Here is a 12,827-nt window from a genome sequence, read left to right as displayed (position 1 = left end):
TACCCGGTTTACCGTCCCTAAAGGACGGTGCGGGCATCTCATCCATCGACCCAAGAACATCCTCGAAACTGTTCTTGGTCGTCCGAGAGGACGAAGGGGTTCGGGGTTTAGGGTTTTAGGGTTTTAGGGGTCGGGGTTCGGGGTTCGGGGTTCCGGGTTTTAGGGTTTAGGGTTCCGGGTTTTAGGGTTCCGGGTTTAGGGTTTAGGGTTTTTTTTTTTTTTTTTGAAATAAATACCGCCGGAAGCGGGGGGGTTGGGGTTTTTTTTTTTTTTTTTTTTTTTTGAAATAAACACCGCCGGAAGCGGGGGAGTTAGGCAGACCCCTACCTGTATATATCATCAAACATAAAATACAAGATAAAACCTAAAGAGAGGAGGATAAAATCAACACCTCTCAAAAGGCTAGTCATACAAATAGAAAAAACAGAAACCTAGGGTGGCAAATACACAAGCCAAAAACTAATCCCTAAGTAAAATGCATAATACAAATAAACACAAGTGATCAGCGCTAAATACATGTAAACAAATCGAAACATATCTAAACAGTAGTGATCCAGCTCAGAAGTAGGTGCAAAAGACCATCTATGGTACCCATCTCTGAGCCGTCTGTCGATGTAATGCCAATCTGAAAAGTACATCCTAATCCAAGAACGGGCAGCTGCATAGGATCCCGCAATCAAAAAAATAAACAGCTGGAAAGTCACATCATGAGTCACGTGAATGAATGGAACTCTAGGCCAGATAAACCACTGAGAGAAAATATCCAGAAACTCCATATCACTCGGCAAAAACATAAGAATAGAAGTCGGCGGACAAGGAGAAGCCTGCAGAGAACGCCCGCCAGATAACAGGGGTAGTCCATAGAAAAGCACCAACGAGGCAAGTGCTGGGACCCACCCCAACCCAATGGAGCAAAACAAGGAGGGTGCAAGTGTCTGGGCCCACTCACACAAGACTAGCAAAACGGGGAAATAAAGAAACCCCCGAAATAACAGTACCTGCATAGAAAAAATATACATATACATATAGAAAGACATAAGAAATGGATCCAAGTGAAGGGAAGGGCTGCAAACAGCTAAGAAGATCTATATCTCAGGTAGGGAAGCCCGGATGTATCCGAGCGAGCAAGTGTGGAAATGTGCCTAGGGAGGGAAGGACCTAACTCTAAGGTAAAGTGCCTAAGGGTATGGGCCCTCGCCGCCAACGCATCTGCCACCGAATTACCCTCCCGGAATATATGCGAAATATGAACAGACCGCCCCCTCAAAAGGACTAGAATCCTGGATACAATGTGATCAAGATCCCAGCAACATCGACGGGAACGAATGAGCTGAATAGAAGTCAGAGAATCAAGCTCAATCCAAAGAGGGAAAAAAGAATGATCGGAACAAAGGAGAAGACCCCTCCAAACCGCCCAAAGCTCAGCCCGGAGAGAAGACCCAGCTCCAATGAACTCGCTGAATGAGAGCACAGCCCTCCCGGAATCATCCCGAACAACGCCACCAGCAGCAGAGTCCCCTAATAAACCACGCGAGCTCCCATCCACATTAAGCTTGAAGCACCCGGACGGCGGTCGCAGCCAGCGAACAATCGCCGTCCTATGTAATCTGTGGAGAGCAACCGAAATACCCATCGATCTCGCCACATGAAACACACCCAGCCAATGTCTGGGCTTGACAATACGCGCAGAGTGGGCGAGGCGAAGGTAAGACAAAATCTGGTACTTCACCGTCTCCCCAGAGATGGGAAGATGACGGTGCTTAGCATCGTTCCGCGCAGTCCAGAGGAACCACAGAACGATGCAGGGGAGAAACTCCCGCACATGGCCCCCCTGGGACCAGACCAAGCCTCTTTTCCACGCACTGAGGAACAAACTGAAATCCTCAGTGTCGGGAATACGGACCCGAAAAACAGCGCCAAAGAAACGCCAAACAGACCGAGCAACCGGGCTGCGAAGGAATATGTGTGTGAATGTCTCGTACATATCACAACACTGACATCTCGAAGCTAACGCAAAACCCCGGCGCTGGAGTACCTCATCAACTGGGAGCCATTGATGCCAGAATCTCCAGAGAAAGAACGACATGGTAGGCCTCAACCAGCTCCCCCAACACGGGCGGAAGATATCAACAGACGGAGCACGCTGACGGATCAGCTCCCAAGCAGATCTCGCAGAAAAAGCACCATCAGAGCTATGGATCCAGCGTGCCAGATCGGGCTCTCCCGAAAGAACAGGAATCAAAACGATCTCCTCGGCTACCGAAGGAGCAACTACCGCACACAGGCGATCAAAATCCCAGGACCCCTCAGACAAAAACTGAGATAACCGGACATCACGGCCCCCGCGGACCACACACCGGGAGGACAAGGGAGCATCCCCGAGCCAAGTGTCATCCCAAAAGGATACATCTCCAAGACCAACGCGCCAGCGAATGCCAGGCTCCGCACGAGGGCGGATCCTAAGGAGACGACGCCAAATGGGGGATATAGAACCACGGGCGGGGACACAGGCAGGAGCATCCAGCCGACAATATTTCCGGAAAAGGAATCTCGCCCAAAGAGAGGAGCCCTGTCGAAATCGGAACCATAATTTTATAGAAAAACATTCCACGAGATCTTTCAATCTGCGGAATCCAAGGCCCCCCTCAAGCACGGGGAGGCAAGCCCGGGACCACCGGGCCCAGTGCCACTTCCTTTCCAAGGGTCTCGACCCCCAGAGGAAGGCATTAAAGGCCCGCTCAAGCTTCTCCATGACAGCCAGGGGTGGCTGAACCACCTGAAACAGATAAATCGGCATGGAGAGGAGCACGCTACGTATCAGGGTCATGCGGCTACCCGGGGAGAGGGTCCGAATCTCCCAACCCTCTAACTTCCTACGAACAGACTGTAGGAGGGGCTCAAAAAGGGAGCATGTGCGGTTACCCCGATAAAGGGGAACTCCGAGGTACTTGAGGGGCAGATGACCCTCGGCGAACCCAGTGATGCGCAAAAGCTGGGAGCGGAGGCGCCCAGAGCACCTCGGAGGCAAAATCAAAGAACTCTTGGCAGCATTCACACGCTGCCCCGAACAGTTCTCGTAGTGATGCAGAAAATCGACAAGGCGCTGCATACCACGAGACCCACCACTGGCGAAAATAATGACATCATCAGCGTAAGCCAGGTGGGAAATCAAAATATCACAATCAGAACGATACCTCAGCGCAGGATGCTGCAGGTAGAGGCGGTCAAGGCCACGAGAAAGATACTCCGCCCCCAAAATGAATAGAAGGGGAGACAATGGATCGCCCTGCCGGAGGCCTCTGGTGGAACCAAAAAACCCCGATAGAGAACCATTGATGTTCACGGAGAAATGACAATGGGAAATACAGGCCGAGACCAAAGCCACAACACGCTCGGAAAAACCAAAATGTCTCAAAACATCAAAAAGGAAAGGCCACTGGACCCTATCATAAGCCTTGGCCATATCCAACTTCAAGATGACATTACCACCACGAGTGGGGAGAGTAATGCTGTGAGTGAGCTCCTGGGCAAGAAGAATATTATCAGAGATCATCCGACCCGGAACGAAGCCACTCTGATTCGGGGAAACAAGTCTCTCCACCACATCCCTCAACCGAGAGTACAACAGCTTCGAGATGATTTTGTTCGTGACATTGCACAGACTGATCGGACGGAAGTCCGACCAGGCGCGTGCACCCTCGACTTTGGGAATTAGAGTGATCGTGGTGGCGGTAAAACCCTGAGGCATAAGAGATCCCTGAAAAAAATCAAGAACAGCACCAAAAACATCCTGATGGACAATCTCCCAGCAATGCTGAAAGAACGCCGAAGAAAATCCATCAGGGCCAGCAACGCTATCAGGGTGAATGGAGAAGATGGTCGCGCGGACCTCCTCCAAAGAGGGAATCGCAGCAAAACCATCATTCTCCACGTCAGAGATAACCGAGGGAAAACCCAAAAAATCAGGGCAATCGAGCGCAGAGGGCTCCCCGGTAAGAAGATCCTGGAAAAACAAGGCTCCTGACTGCTGAATCAAATCCTGAGACGTCAGGCAGACCCCATTCTCCCATATGCGGAAAATTTTATTCGCAACGCGCTTTTTCCTCACCATATTATGGAAGAGTCTGGTGTTCCGCTCACCATCCTCAAGCCAATGGCATGCCGCTTTCTGTTTCCAAAAATCCGCCTCCATGGCGGTGATACGGGCCAGATCCTCATTGCGATCGGACAACGAAGTCCAATTCACGTCAGAAGGGTCGGCCTCACACACAGCCTCGGCTGAACGAACAGCCCTCTCGGCCTCAGTGAGTCTATCAAAGATGTTACCAAAAACATCCCGATTCCACCACCGGAGGTGATGCTTGAGACGCTTCATCTTGGCAAAAAGCCGAGGCTTGCCGCTCAGACTGCAAGGCAGATTCCAATTAAGCCTCACAGTCTGCAAAAAACCATGGTGCCTAACCCACATACGCTGGAAGCGAAACGAGCTCGGCCCACGGGCAAAAACAGGAGCGGTAACCAAAAGCGGACAGTGATCCGAGACAGTACGAGCGAGATGTTCAACCCGAATCGAGCTGAAATGATCTCCCCAATCAACAGAAACCAAGACCCTGTCCAACCGCTTCCAAATGGTCTTATTCGTCCAAGTGAACGAAGACCCCTCAAAACCAGCATCGATCAGGCCAGAATCAAGAATAAAAGTGTTGAACTCCTCCATGGGCAGCAACCTACCACCACGGGAGCCCAAGCACTCAGACGCATCCCTGACGACATTAAAGTCTCCCCCAACCAGCCAGGGACCCAAAACAGGCTTAACCAAAAGCAAAGAAGCCCAAAGCTCCCTACGCTGAACATAATCACATCTAGCATAGACAAAAGAACAAAATATCTCTGTCGGCAAGAAATAGGCAGAGACTGTGATGTGAAGGAACTGAGCATGATCAAAAACACACTCCGCCCTCACATCAGCAGCAAAAAAAACCCAGATATGACCGGAGAGATTAGAGATGACTCCAGAAAACCCCAAACGGCGAGTCATGTATCTCGGATCCAGATCAATCATGGGCTCCAAAACAGCCAAAACCTTAATCTGTTTCTCCTTCACAAAGGCATGCAGCCTCTGCTGGGACTCCGAACCTCGAAGTCCCCGGATATTCCAGATTAAGCAATTCATGGGGAACGGGTGGAAGAAGGATCCGATCGCTTTTTACGCGATCGCCGACCATCATCCTGAGATCTTTTCCTGGGATTGGACATGTCAGTGTCCAGAATACTACACTCAGACCCACAGCTAACCCCAGACACAGAATGTCGATCAAATCCTGATCAGGATCATCAGTCGACATGTGACTAGGAATCATCTCAAGAATGGGGGGTCCCTGTCGAGCAATCAACTCGTGCAACATAGAGGAGGCATCAGCAGGGGATGCAGGAAAGGATGGGACCGAGTGACTGCTATGATTTTCAATACAAACCTCCTGGGTGGCAAACACAGTCACCACATCCGGGCGTGGAGATCCAAGGTCATCCACGCAATCCACATAATGGACACTCTCATCGTCCTCAGCCACCGTGACCACAGGGCGGCCAGAAATAGGGGCCTCCTGATGAGAACTCAAACCGACAGAGGGATCAGGAACACCTAATCCAAGCTCCTCAGAGCCTACCTCTGTCTCCTGCAAATGAGAAAGAACTCCAAAAGAGTTCGAAGCAACAGGATCATCCCTCGGGAGAGGCTGACGAACAGGCCTCCGTCTCTGTCTACGCCGGGGACCATGGCCATTGACATGAAGCTGGGGCTGTGGTCCCGGGACAATGACAGGGGCTGCACCCTCAGGTGGTGCCTGAGCAGGAGGTGCCTCCGGCTGAGGCGACCCTCGATCAGCAGGCTTGGGTCGAGCAGGTTTTGGATTTTTCCCATGGGAATAGCAAACACTGGTCGAATGACCCAACATCTTGCAATCCAAGCAATACCCAGGGATTTTTTCATAAACAACATCAATCTCCTGGGTATGATCACCCCAGCCCACCCAAATTTGCTTAACGGGTGGTTCCAACACATTCAACTCCACACAGACCCGAGCAAAAGCGCTCCGAGAGGAGTCAGCAGTAAAGTCATCCATCTTCACCGGGTTGCCCAAAATCTTGGCAAGGGCAAAAAGACTTTTCTTGTTAAACAGGTGAATGGGCAAACCCGGGAAACGCACCCAAACAGGGGCGATGGGAGATTCTTCCTGAAGATTGAATTCCGGGGTCCATTTGGAGAAACGGATCCCGAGAGGGCCCACCATCATCTGCCCACGCGTCCAAAAGAACGCATAATCCTCCTCACAATGAAGTGAAAGGATCAGAAAACCCCGAGGCAAGAACCTCAAATCAAAAGATCGCTTCAATCCCAAACGAGCAAAAGCCGTAGAAATTCCCGAGTTTGGGACTAAGGATCTATTACCAGAAATCTTCCCAACTAAAGAAAACTTAAAAGGCTCGGTCAGAGAGGACATTACCTCATCCGGGAATAAAATACCCGGTTTCCCATTCTTAAGAGTCGGCAGGGGCATTTCATCCATAGCATTCACTACATCTCCAAAGCCATTCTTACCCGAGCGAGGGGAAGTAGGAGCCAGAGCATCCCTAAATGACACCGGAAACGTCTTAGTCGCCCGAGGATCAGATTTAGAAGCCGAACCAGAGTTGTTGACTGCCGAGTGAACACGGTCAACTCGCTGAGTTGACCCGGCCGAGTTGACCGCCGAGTTGACCACCGTAGAGTTACCCACGATCGGCGACGGCGAGGAGATCACAGAACCGGTCTTCAATCCACTAGAACCGGGCAAAAGAGGGGCCGATTGCACCAAAGAGTGAGAAAAAAATCGAGTTTGCCCTAAAAATTGGGGGTTTCCGACCGGTGGCCGGAAACCAGAAATTGATGGAGGCAAAACTCTACCCATGACTGGACGATCATAGTGTGAAGAGGAATTGAAGAAATACCCCGGAACGGCGCCGGAATCTAACGAAGAAGATGACGGAAAAGTACCGTCCGCCGCTGAAATATTAGATTTGAAATTGCCGGCGACAGTGAACGGCGTTGGGCACGAAACCGGTACGATTGGGATCGTCTGAGAGTGGGTATCACAGATCGGGGCTTGGATTGAAACGAGATTGCAAGAATCCACCGGAATCGAAGGCGGCAACTCCGGCGAATTTATACACAGTGCAGTCGGAACTTTGCAGTAGAAACATAAATACAAAGCAACCTAGGGAAGGAATTACAAAAGCAAAACGAACCCTAGAAGACTACCAAATAAGCGGCAACAACTAATCAAAAACGAGAAGCGCTATGAACCACATGCTGAGGAAGACAAAATGATAACGGCAAGATGATCGCAGAGTTCATGCAAAAGCTCTCATCCCGGAGCTATCATCCTGGAGAGTCCAATCTGTCAATATAAATATAATCTAGTAGCTGGCAACTGTACCAAACCCACTAGTCAAAAGAAAATCTGGCCAGGAAGTCACTATACAATGGCGATCACAGAGCAATATATAGATCGCAATCCCGTCAGAACAAAAGATATCTAGCATCTGAATCAAAAGAGCAGAGAGCTCGATCCCATGAAGTAGGAGTCTGACGAACATGTCATAAAAAGCAGAGGATCCTTTAGAAAGCACCCCATGAATCCACCATGACATCCAGCAAACACCTCTACAATAACTGATACTGCGGCCAAGGAGAACCAGCAGTAAACGCCCTCCAGGAACCATGAATGTGCCAAAGGAAAGCACCAACAGAAATAGGGCAGAAACCCACTCAGAACAAACAAGAATACACATATCATGTGCAAGTGTCTGGACCCACTTGCACAGACCATACGGAAGTGAAAAACAACCTCCAAGTAAACTAACCTGCAATAAAATATATATATATATATATATGTATATAGATATAAATAGATATAGAGCCAGAGACCATAAAGAAAGAGATCCAAAAAAGAAGAAGTGGCTGCAAATGGCTAAGAGGATCTGTTTCTGAGGTATGGAAGCCCAGAATGACCAGATCTAGCAAGGGTGGAGATGTCTGGAGGTAGGGAAGGACCTAACTCTAAGGTATACTGCCTAAAAGTATGAGCCCTCGCCGCCAAGGCATCCGCCACAGAATTCCCTTCCCGGTAAATATGCGATAAATGAACAGATCGCCCCCTCATCAACAAAAGAATCCGTGTAACAAAATGTTCAAGATCCCAGCAGCACCGACGAGAACGAAGTAAAAGAATGGAAATCCAAGAGTCAGTCTCAATCCAAAGAGGGAAGAGATGAAGATCAGAAGAAATGAGAAGACCCCTCCAAATAGCCCATAATTCTGCCCGGACATTGGTCCCAACTCCAATGAACTCACTGAAAGAAACCACCACATGCCCAGAAGAGTCACGAACAACACCACCAACAGTAGAGGCCCCAAGACTACCTCTCGAACTCCCATCTACATTCAATTTAAAACACCCGAACGGCGGCCGCAACCAACGAACAATCGTCAGTTTAGGAGCCCTACGCAACTGAACAAAAATCCCCATAGCCCTCGCAGCCTGCAAAACACCCCGCCAGTGCATGGGCTTAACAGTAGACGCAGCGTGAGCGAGGCGCAAATAAGACGAAATCTGAGACTTAACAGTCTCCGCGGAAATGTGCAAATGACGGTGTTTCGCATCGTTACGAGCCGTCCAGAGAAACCATAAAACAATGAAAGGCAAAAACTCCTTCACGTGGCCCCTAGGAGTCCACCCCGGATGCCTCTTCCAAGCACTGAGGAAGAGTCTGAAATCACTGGTAAGGGGAATACGGACATGAAAAACAGCCCCAAAGTAATGCCATACAGACCTGGCAAGAGGGCTATCAATGAAAATGTGCGTGAATGTCTCAGGCATCTCACAACACTGACATTTAGACGCCAGCTCGAAACCACGACGCTGGAGCACATCGTCAACTGGAAGCCATTGATGCCAAAACCTCCAGAGGAAGAAAGACATAGTAGGCCTCAGCCAACTTCCCCAGCAAGGAGTGAAGATATCATAAACCTGGTCTCTCAAGCGGACAAGCTCCCATGCGGATTTCAGCGAAAAAACACCGTCAGAACTATGCACCCAAATAGCCGAATCGTGCTCCCCCGATGCAATAGGGATCAGAGTAATAGTCTCAGCAACAGAGGGTGGGACAACTGAGCAGAGGAGGTCAAAATCCCAAGCCCCATCTGAAAGAAAGTGAGAAACACGGACACCCCGATCCCCCCTAAGCAGGACCTGACTAGACAAGGGAACATCCCCACACCAGATGTCATCCCAAAAAGCAACATCTCCCACCCCAATTCTCCATCGAATGCCAGATTCAGCACGAGCCCTAATCTTAAGCAAATGACGCCAAGTGGGAGAAATGAACCCAGCAGATGAAACATAAGCTGGATGCACCAACTGGCAGTATTTTCTCATCATGAATTTGGCCCATAGGGATGAACCTTGACGAAAACGAAACCATAATTTAATGGAGAAGCTATCCACAATATCTTTGAGCCTGCGAAATCCAAGACCCCCTTCAGAGACAGGAAGACATGCACGAGACCACCTCGCCCAATGCCATTTCTTATCCAAGGATCTGGATCCCCACAGAAAACCATTGAAAACATTCTCAAGCCTCTCCATAACTGCCAGAGGTGGCTGGACTACCTGGAACATGTAAATGGGAATCGAAAGGAGGACACTCCTAAGGAGAGTCATACGGCTCCCCGGGGAAAGAGTTTTAAGCTCCCAACCCTCCAACTTCTTACTCACCATCTGCACAAGGGGATCAAAAAGAGAGCAAACTCTATTCCCACGAAACAAAGGAACTCCGAGGTATTTGATAGGAAAACAACCCTCCCCAAACCCAGTGATACGAAGGAGACGGGAACGAGTACGACCAGAACACCTCGGAGGCAAAATAATGACACTCTTAACTGCATTCACCAACTGCCCCGAGCAGTTTTCATAGTGATGCAAAAAATCCATGAGACTGTTCATCTCACGAGTCCCACTATTGGCAAAAATAATGATATCATCAGCATAGGCCAGGTGGGAAAGAAGGAGATCACAACCAGATCGGTACCTAATCGCAGGATACTGACTATAAAGACGATCAAGACCACGCGAAAGGTACTCTGCCCCCAAAATGAAAAGAAGTGGGGACAAAGGGTCGCCCTGCCGGAGACCCCTAGTGGATCCAAAGAATCCAGTGAGTGAACCATTGATATTAACTGAAAATTGACAATGAGAAATGCAGGCAGATATCATCGACACTACCTGCTCTGAAAAGCCATAATGCCTCAAGACATCCAACAGAAAAGACCATTGGACCCTATCATAAGCTTTAGCCATATCCAGTTTCAAAATAACATTGCCACCACGGGTGGGGAGAGAAAGACTTTGAGTGAGCTCTTGAGCAAGGAGGATATTATCCGAAATCACCCGCCCTGGAACAAAGCCACTCTGATTCCACGAAACCAGCCTCTCCGCCACCTCCTTTAGCCGAGAATATAAAAGTTTGGAAATTATCTTATTAGTCACATTACACAAGCTGATAGGACGAAAGTCCGACCAAGCCTAAGCACCCATGACTTTGGGAATCAATGTGATCGTGGTGGCAGTAAACCCCTGTGGCAAGGGACTACCCCGAAAGAAATCCAGGACCGCATCAAAAACATCCTGATGGACAATCTCCCAGCAATGCTGAAAGAAGGCCGAAGAGAATCCATCAGGCCCCGCCACACTATCACGATGAATGGAAAAAACAGTCGCCCGCACCTCCTCCAAAGAAGGAGGGGCAACAATATTTGCGTTCTCCAAATCCGAGATCACCAAGGGGAAATCAGAAAAATCTGGGCAAGAAAGCACAAAAGGATCCCCAGTAAGCAGGTTTTGAAAAAAGGCGGCCCCAGACTGCTGAATAAGCTCAGGGGAAGTAATGCAAGAGCCATTATCCCAAATACGGAAGATTTTATTAGCCATCCTTTTTTTCTTGACCATATTGTGGAAGAGTTTGGTGTTCCTCTCACCATCCTCTAACCACCTACAAGCGGCTTTTTGCCGCCAAAAATCCGCCTCCATGGCGGTAACCCTAGCAAGATCTGCATTGCAATTGGACAAACTAGTCCAATGCAAATCCGAAGGAGCAGCCTCGCAATCAGCCTCAGCAATCCGGACAGCCTGCTCCGCCTCAGCAAGTTTGGCAAAAAGATCACCAAAAACACTCTTATTCACTTCAGATGGCTTTTGAGGCGCTTCAATTTCACAAAAAGACGGTGCATACCGTGCAAATGACACGGTAAATTCCAATTAAGCCTCACCGTCTTCAAAAAACCAAGGTGCCTGAGCCACATGCTCTGAAAGCGAAAAGAACTCGGCCCACTAGCAAAGACCGGGACTGACACAAAAAGAGGACAATGGTCAGAGACCGTACGAATGAGGTGCTCCACACGAATAGAATGAAAATGGTCACCCCAATCAACAGACACAAAAACCCGATCAAGACGCTTCCAAATGGTCTTGTTCGTCCACGTGAACGAAGACCCCTCAAAACCAGCATCCACTAACCCAGAATCCAAAATAAAGTGATTAAATTCTTCCATGGGAAGCAACCGCCCACCAGAAGAACCCAAACACTCCGACGAATTACTGACTACATTAAAGTCGCCACCAACAAGCCAAGGACCCTGAGCAGGCTTAACCTGAAGCAAAGAAGTCCAAAGCTGTCTGCGCTCAATGTAGTCACACTTAGCATAAACAAAGGAACAAAAGACAGTGGTCGGCAAAAAAGTAGCAGAAACCCGGAAGTGAAGGAATTGAGTGTGATCAAAAAGACACTCAACCATGACATCCTCAGCAAAGAAAACCCAGATATGACCCGAGGAGTTCGATATAACTCGAGAAAAACCAAAACGACGAGTCATAAAACGAACATCCAGATCAATCATGGGTTCCAAAATAGCCAAGATCTTGACTCTCTTATCTTTAACGTGGGCATGTAGCCTTTGTTGAGACTCCGAGCTCCGGAGCCCCCTGACATTCCATATGAGAAAATTCATGGAGAATGGGCACCAGAACCGCCCTGTCGCTTTTTACGCGACCTATGAAAAGCATTCTCCTTCCTTTTCTTAATATCCCCCATATCAGCATCCAGAATACGACCTTCAGACCTACAGCCATCACCCGACTCAGAATGCCGATCGAATTCCTGATCAGTATCTCCAGCAGATTCCAGCCGGAAGACCAGCTCACTGACAGAAGGACCCTGCCTAGCAACCAATTCCTCTACCGTAGAGGAAGCATCATCAGGAGACAAAGGAACAGAGGGGATGGAATGACTACTGTGATTCAAAGTACAAGGCCCCAGAGAACCAAACACAGGCAACTCACTAGTAGACGGGACCCCAATACCATCCACACAATCATCCAACTGTAACCCTCCATCAATAACCTCATCAGTGAGGATCACACCCTCAACAAGGACAGACTCCAATTGATCCTTTCCAGAAGACCCAACACCGGCATCCTCCAGATTACCACATGGAGGGTCCATATCAACACAATCTAATCCAACAGGATCAGGCTCCGCATCCTGCCCATGCGAGAGCACCTCAAAAGGATTCAACTCAAGAGGATTATTTCTTGGAAGAGCCTGCCGAGCTGGCCTCTTTCTCCCTCTACGTCTGGGACTCGTGCCAGTTTTCTGAAGCTGAGGCTGGGTCCCCAAATTAAAACCAGAATTAACACCCCCTGGAGGGGAAGACTCTGTAGATGGGGGAGACT

This window comes from Primulina tabacum, chromosome 8 (assembly GCF_025594145.1).
Source record: "Primulina tabacum isolate GXHZ01 chromosome 8, ASM2559414v2, whole genome shotgun sequence".
Classification (NCBI taxonomy): Eukaryota; Viridiplantae; Streptophyta; class Magnoliopsida; order Lamiales; family Gesneriaceae; genus Primulina; species Primulina tabacum.
This window is presented reverse-complemented; position numbering follows the sequence as displayed.